Genomic DNA, 8,044 nt, shown 5'->3' on the forward strand with positions numbered 1-8,044 from the left:
GCCGCAAAACCTGACTCTATGAGGGAGGGTCCGGGAGGGCATCTAGCCTTGGTGGCGCCTCCACGCAAGCGTAGACCCCGCTCCGCTTGCGTGGAACTGGACCGTGGATCATCGCTGGAGGCTCTGGACCGTAGATCGTTGCCGGAGGACCCGGACCGTAGATCGTCGCCGAAGGAACCAGACTGTAGGTCGTTGCTGAGGACTCCGGACCGTCGCCGGGGGCTCTGGACTGCCAACCGTTGCCGGGGGTTCTGGACTGCTGACCGTCGCTGGAGGCTATGGACTGCCGACTGTCGCTGGAGGCTCTGGACTGCCGACTGTCGCTGGAGACTCTGGACTGCAGACCATCGCTGGAGACTCTGGACTGCAGACCGTCACTGGAGACTCCGGACCACGGATTGTCACTGGAGGCTTCGTGCCACGGATCATCACTGCAGGCTCCGGGCCATGCAGCATCACTGGATGCTTCATGCCATGGATCATCACTGGAGGCTTCGGGCCATGGATCACCACTGGAGGTTTCGGGCCATGGATCATCACTGGAGGCCGGGTGCGTAGAACTGGCACAGGACGCCCCGTGCTGGAGAGATGCACTGGAGGCCTGGTGCGTAGAGCTGGCACAGGGCTTACCGGAATGGGGAGACGCCCTGGAGGTCTGGAGCGCAGAGCTGCCACAACCCGTCCTGGCTGGATGCTCACCCTAGCCCGGCAACTGCGGGGCGCTGGCACAGGATGTACTGGGCTGTGAAGGCGCACCGGAGACACAGTGCGCAGAGGCGGCACAGGATATCCTGGGCCGAGGAAGCGCACTGGAGACCAGGAGTGCTGAGCCGGCACAACCCGTCCTGGCTGGATGCTTTTGCACGACAAGTGCGAGGAGCTGGACCCGAGCGCACCGGGCTATGAATGTGCACTGGAGACACAGTGCGTATCACCGCATAACATGGTGCCTGAACGGTCACACGCTCCCTAAAGAGAGTGCGGGGAGTTGGCTCTGGTCTGAAACCTGGCTCGTGCTAGCTTTTTTGTTGCGTCCCCCGGAAAAGTCGTTGATCTTCCTTCGCTGCCTCCGCCTGCTTCCATGACAGGGTCTTGTCCCCTGCCCTAATCTCCTCCCCGGTCCAGCTCATCTTCCAAGTTGACGCACGCTGCTTGGTCTTTTTGTGGAGGGTAATCCTGTCACGTTCGCTGTTTTCAAACTCCCTGTCATAAATGAGCCAAGGCGCAGCGTGCATGTAATTCCACATCTTTAATCGAAGTGAAACATTTCACAAAAAAACCCCAGGTAAAACAGAATCAGAACGTGACGCAACCGTGGCAGAAAATAAATAATTACCCACAAACACAAGTGGGAAAAAGGCTGCCTAAGTTTGATTCCCAATCAGAGACAACAATAGACTGCCTAAACTACACGGCCAACAAAGAAATAGAAAACTAGAATGCACAGCCAAATCACACCCTGACCTAACCAAAGAGAGAAATAAAAAGGCTCTCTAAGGTCAGGGCGTGACAGATAGACTGCATCCAATTTGTTGAGTAGAGTGTTGGAGGCTATTTTGTAAATGACATCGCCGAAGTCGAGGATCGGTAGGATAGTCAGTTTTACGAGGGTATGTTTGGCAGCATGAGTGAAGGATGCTTTGTTGTGAAATAGGAAGCCAATTCTAGATTTGATTTTGGATTGGAGATGTTTAATGTGAGTCTGGAAGGCGAGTTTACAGTCTAACCATACACCTAGGTATTTGTAGTTGTCCACATATTCTAAGTCAAAACCATCCAGAGTAGTGATGCTGGATGGGCGGGCAGGTGCGGGCAGCGATCGGTTGAAAGGCATGCATTTAGTTTTACTTGAATTTAAGAGCAGTTGGAGGCCACGGAAGGAGAGTTGTATGGCATTTAGATGTTAGCTAACACAGTGTCCAACGAAGGGCCAGAGGTATACAGAATGGTGTCGTCTGCGTAGAGGTGGATCAAAGAATCACCAGCAGCGAGAGCGACATCATTGATGTACACAGAGAAGAGAGTCGGCCTGAGAATTTAACCCTGTGGCACCCCCATAGAGACTGCCAGAGGTCCGGACAACAGGCCCTCAGATTTGACATACTGAACTCTATCGGAGAAGTAGTTGGTGAACCAAGCGAGACAATCATTTAGGAAACCAAGGCTGTTGAGCCTGCCAATAAGAATGTTGTGATTGACAGAGTCGAAAGCCTTAGCCAGGTCGATGAATACGGCTGCACAGTCTCTTAACGATGGCAGTTATGATATTGTTTAGGACCTTGAACGTGGCTGAGGTGCACCCACGACCAGCTCTGAAAACAGAGGTACGGTGAGATTCGAAATGGTTGGTAATCTGTTTGTTAACTTGGCGTTCAAAGACCTTAGAAAGGCAGGGTAGAATTTATATAGATCTGTAGCAGTTTGGGTCTAGAGTGTCTCCCCCTTTGATGAGGGGGACGACCGTGGCAGCTTTCCAATCTATGGGAATCTCAGACGATACGAAAGAGAGGTTGAACAGGCAAATAATAGAGGTTGCAATAATTTTGGCAGATAATTTTAAAAAGAGATGGTCCAGATTGTCTAGCCCGGCTGATTTGTAAGGGTCCAGATTTTGTAGCTCTTTCAGAACATCAGCTATCTGGATTTGGGTGAAGGAGAAGTGGGGGAGGTTTGGGTGAGTTGCTGTGAGGAGCGCAGGGCTGTTGACCGGGGTAGTGGTAGCCAGGTGGAAAGCAAAAATGCTTATTGAAATTCTCAATTATTGTGGATTTATTGGTAGTGACAGTGTTTCCTAGCCTCAGTGCAGTGGGCAGCTGGGAGGAAGTGCTCTTATTCTCCATGGACTTTACAGTGTCCCAGAACTTTTTTGAGTTTGTACTACAGGATGCAATTTTCTGTTTGAAAAATCTAGCCTTAGCTTTCCTAACTGCCTGTGTATATTGGTTCCTAACTTCCCTGAAAGGTTGCGTATCACAGGGGCTATTCAATGCTAATGCAGAACGCCACAGGATGTTTTGGTGCTGGTCAAGGGCAGACAGGTGTGGAGTGAACCAATGGCTATTTCTATTCCTAGTTCTACATTTTTTGAATGGAGCATGCTTATTTAAGATAGTGAGGAAGACACTTTTAAAGAATAACCAAGAATCCTCTACTGACGGGATGAGGTCAATGTCATTCCAGGATACTCCGGCCAGGTCGATTAGAAAGGCCTGTTCACTGAAGTATTTTAGGGAGCGTTTGACAGTGATGAGTGGTGGTCGTTTGACCGCAATCCCATTACGGATGCAGGCAATGAGGCAGTGATCGCTGAGATCTTGGTTGAAAACAGCAGAGGTGTATTTGGAGGGCAAGTTAGTTAGGATGATATCTATGAGGGTCCCCGTGTTAACGGCTTTGGGGTTGTACCTGATAGGTTCATTGATAATTTGTGTGAGATTGAGGACATACATCTTAAATTGTAGGATGGCCGGCGTGTTAAGCATGTCCCAGTTCAGGTCACCTAGCAGCACGAGCTCAGAGATAGATGGGGGAAATCAATTCACATATGGTATCCAGGGCACAGCTGGGGGCAGAGGGTGGCCTATAACAAGCGGCAACGGTAAGAGACTTGTTTCTGGAATTTTTAGAAGCAGAAGCTCAAATTATTTTGGTACAGACCTGGATAGTAAGACAGAACTCTGCAGGCTATCTCTGCAGTAGATTACAACACCGCCCCCTTGGCAGTTCTTTTTTGGTGGAAAATGTTATAGTTAGGGATGGAAATTTCATGGTTTTTGGTGGTTTTCCTAAGCCAGGATTCAGACACGGCTAAGACATCTGGGTTGGCAGAATGTGCTAAAGCAGTGAATAAAGCAAACTTAGGGAGTAGGCTTTTAATGTTAACATGCATGAAACCAAGGCTTTTACGGTTACAGAAGTCAACAAATGAGAGCACCTGGGGAGTAGGAGTGGAGCTACGCACTGCAGGTCCTGGATTAACCTCTACATCACCAGAGGAACAGAGGACAAGTAGGATAAGGGTACAGCTAAAGGCTAGAAGAACTGGCCGTCAAGCACATTCGGAACAGAGAGATTCAAGGCATAATGTACAGACAAAGATATGGTAGGAAGAGAGTACATTGGAGGTAAACCTAGGCATTGAGTAATGATGAGAGAGATATAGTCTTTAGAGACGGTTAAACCAGGTGATGTCATCGCATATGTGGGAGGTGGAACAACATGGTTGGTTAAGGCATATTGAGCATATTGAGTATCACAAACAGCCGTGATTGGGAGTCCCATAGGGCAGTGCACAACTGGCCCAGCGTTTTCTGGTATCCTGGCATGTCTTCAAGTGAAGACAGCATATGGAGTCCTACTCTTACATAACCATGCGCACACCATGACTGTACCTTCATTTTGATTACAGCATAACTCCAGCCAAACCCAGACAACGCTGGGACAATTGTGCGCCGCCGTATGGGACTCGACATCCGGTCTTGATTAGGAGTCCGATAGGGCAGTGCACAATTGGCCCAGCGTCATCCAGGTTGGCCAGGGGAGGCCGTCATTGTAAATAAGAATTTGTTCTTAACTGACTTGCCTAGTTAAATAAAAGGGGCAGAACGAATGACAATGGGATGCTAAAAGTCAAGAACTACGTATGTTGTGCTTGAGTACAGAAAGTATTTGCTTCAAGCACATTAATAAACCTGCTGCTGAGTCTTGCTGTGGCAGCATTTTCCCACGGTCTACACACTACATGATGGCAACATGCTGATAAACCTCTCTTGGGCAAATTCCAGCTCGCCCTGAGGAGCTGGCACATAGGCAGCAGACTTTCAGTGAAACGTCATGTCTGGGACAGCCCACGGAAACAGATGACAGGCAGGTGATGCAGGTACCGGCTAAAACAACACATAAGCTCACAGAGCTCAGGTGTGTACCAGGATTCTGGTGTGACTGACAGCCTACGCCGGCAGTTCCTGATGGAGCTAATCAAATCAGGAACACAGACAGACAGAACAGTACAGACCACCACTGACTGACTGATCAATGTGGTTTCAGGTAAATTCGTATTATTCTGTATAAATCTATAAATCTATAAATCTATACAATGTATAAATCTATAAATCTGTGAACTCCATGTAGTATGATATTTATGTAATGTAGGTTACATTATGAATGGAATAGCGGTCGTACAATATAATATGAATTAGAGGACGTATAATGTAATTTGTCTTACCCAGTCGTACAATAGCATATGAATTGGATGGCGTAATTTATCACACGTCTTGGAGGACGTATAGTATTGCACGTCTTTATCTGAGACCAGGTTCCTTGTTACACTGTAACAACAAAGGAGAATTACAGGGAGAATTTACGTTGGCGGCTAATTCCCTTCCAATTGCATAACTACATCAAATCTGTCTAATTTGACTTGCTTGGCTTCAAGTGAAGACAGAATCTGATGTGCAATGTCCTATGGAGTCCTACTCTTCCATAATCATGCTCACACCATGGCTGTACCTTCATTTTGATTACAGCATCTCTGTGAAAAGACATGGGAGGAAGGTAAACTGACAGATTTCCATAGAAATATGCTACATTGCAGCAGAAGTCAAAGATTATAATTTTTCTCGAATATGATAATAATCTACAGTATGTTCATAAGACTCCCAACATCTTCTTTAAATATATACATGAATGAAATGACAAGGAAGAAGATTACACCCCTATGTCAAATGGGAAAGATGACGTCTGGTCTCCTTAGATGATGCGAAAGGTGGGCTAAAGGCCAACTACAGTATGTATCCTTTTGAGAAGGAGAATAATCCTATATCTAAGAAAACGTACTCTCTTGTTCCCATGTCATCATAGTGACCTGACCTCACAGGCTTTTCTCTCTCTCCTCATCCTCTCTCTGCCTGCCTCTCTCCTCTCCCTGCCTCTGTCCCTCTCCTCCTCTCCCTGCCTCTGTCTCTCTTTAGTCTCCCTAGACATCCGCTTTGCCTCCCTCAATTTTCAAATGCTCTCTACTAGCTATGGTTACCTAAGCTGAGGACCTTTTCTAGTCTACAGTGGTTATGTCTCAAATGGCACCCTATTCCTTATATAGTGCACTACTTTTGACCCTATGGAGCCAGGTTAAAAGTAGTGCACTACATAGAGAATAGGGTACCATTTGGGATACAAAGAGTGTCTTCAGCTTCAGTGAACTGTAGCCATAGCCAGTTACATAACTATTCCACCCACTCTGTGGTTGTGGCGTTGCCAACAGTGGAGGCTGCTGAGGGGAGGACGGCTCATAATAACATCTGGAACGGAGCAAATGGAATACCCTCAAACCTATGGAAACCATGTGTTTGTTGTATTTGATACCATTCCACTCATTCCACTCCAGCCATTACCACAAGCCCGTCCTCCCCAATTAAGGTTCCACCAACCTCCTGTGGTTGCCAACAATCCTCCTCCTTGCTCCACGTGAGACTGATGATGGTTCACGCCTCAGAGGCGTCCTGATAAGACACGGGATTCATCCCAAATGGCATCCTATTCCCTATCTACTGCATTCATTTTGACCAGGGCCCATAGCGTAGTGCACTATGTACTGTAGGGAATATTGTGCCAGATGGGACACAACCAGGGAGCAGGAGTGCCACGTTTTTGTTCTCCGTCTCTGTCCCATGCGCCATCGCCTGTGAACATCAAGATTAGACTGCCCTCAGGCCACAATGATCAGCAGCCTCTCTGCGCAAACACTGTGTTATACTTCTGTCTTAGATCAATATGGAATCTTTGGCACATGACCTTAGTACAGAGGTTAACTAACAGCAACTTGTTTTTGTCTTTCACTCTCATGTACAATAACCACTGAATGCCTTTTACTATCATGTCCACTAACCATTGAAATCATTTCTTTGAGCAGTCTGTGTTGCTTTTAGATCTACATGATAATTGTAAGGATGATGGAAAACATCTTGGCCAACATGTTGACACTCATTGGATGCGTCCTAAATGGCACTCTATTGTCAATATAGTGAACTGATTTTTGCAATATCCTAACCATAGGGCTCTGGTCAAATGTAGTACACTATATTGTCAATAGGGTGCCATTTGGGACACCGCCTCAAACACCGAGAACTCTATCCTCAAGACATTAGTTGGGGGATAGAAGCATGCCTAACCTATCCATTCCAATGTCTTGTCTTGCATCAACTCTCATTGATACTAACCACCTATTCAAGTTGCAGCATTGTTGTTTGGTGGAAGTTTGTGAAACTTGCATGGATTTCGACACATAAAGCGTGGGTTGCCAATTTGGGAGAATTTTGTGTCTTGATGAATACAAAATGCAATGTTGTGTGTGTGTGTATTTATGTGCAGGCATGTTGCGCAACCATTAGGCCAAAACTGTTGGAGAAAAACATAATTTCAAGATTGGAGGAGATTGTCAATATAGAGTTGTGTGGTCAACTGGTTATAGTACTTTATATTTCACTTATACCTTAATGTAATCTATTTCTGGTTTTAAATTGTATAGTATTAGGAAGACAAGTGACAGTGTGTGTAGATATAGGTCAAGGGTTTACGTAACTGCATGTTTTGGACATATATTCTGTAATGTACCCCGTAACCCCCAATTTATAAACTACTCTTGCAGAAGTGGAGAACTGTAGAAAATTAAATTTCCAGGACAGGGTATGTTCTCAATTAAGGCCCAGTCTCCTTGACTGCATAATTCAAGATCCAGCCCTAGCTAGGATGACTGCACTTTTTGGTGAGCTATATATTCCAGTATAGCTACTCATTCATCTTTCTTAGACTCTTTCTAACCCTATTTCACATACACTTCAAGTTAAGAAATGTTTGTATCATTACACGATGCTTCTAAACCTGAAATTCAACTCACCATATTCTGTTACAATACATGCACAATGAAAACAAGTCTATACATAGCTTTAGTCTTGTTATCAAATATCTAGACAGTTACATTTTAAAAAACAAAAACATTTTAGTCATTTAGCAGACACTCTTATCCAGAGCAACTTGCTCTGCATACATA

The sequence above is a fragment of the Oncorhynchus kisutch genome, linkage group LG13 (genome assembly GCF_002021735.2).
Source record: "Oncorhynchus kisutch isolate 150728-3 linkage group LG13, Okis_V2, whole genome shotgun sequence".
NCBI classification, from domain to species: Eukaryota; Metazoa; Chordata; class Actinopteri; order Salmoniformes; family Salmonidae; genus Oncorhynchus; species Oncorhynchus kisutch.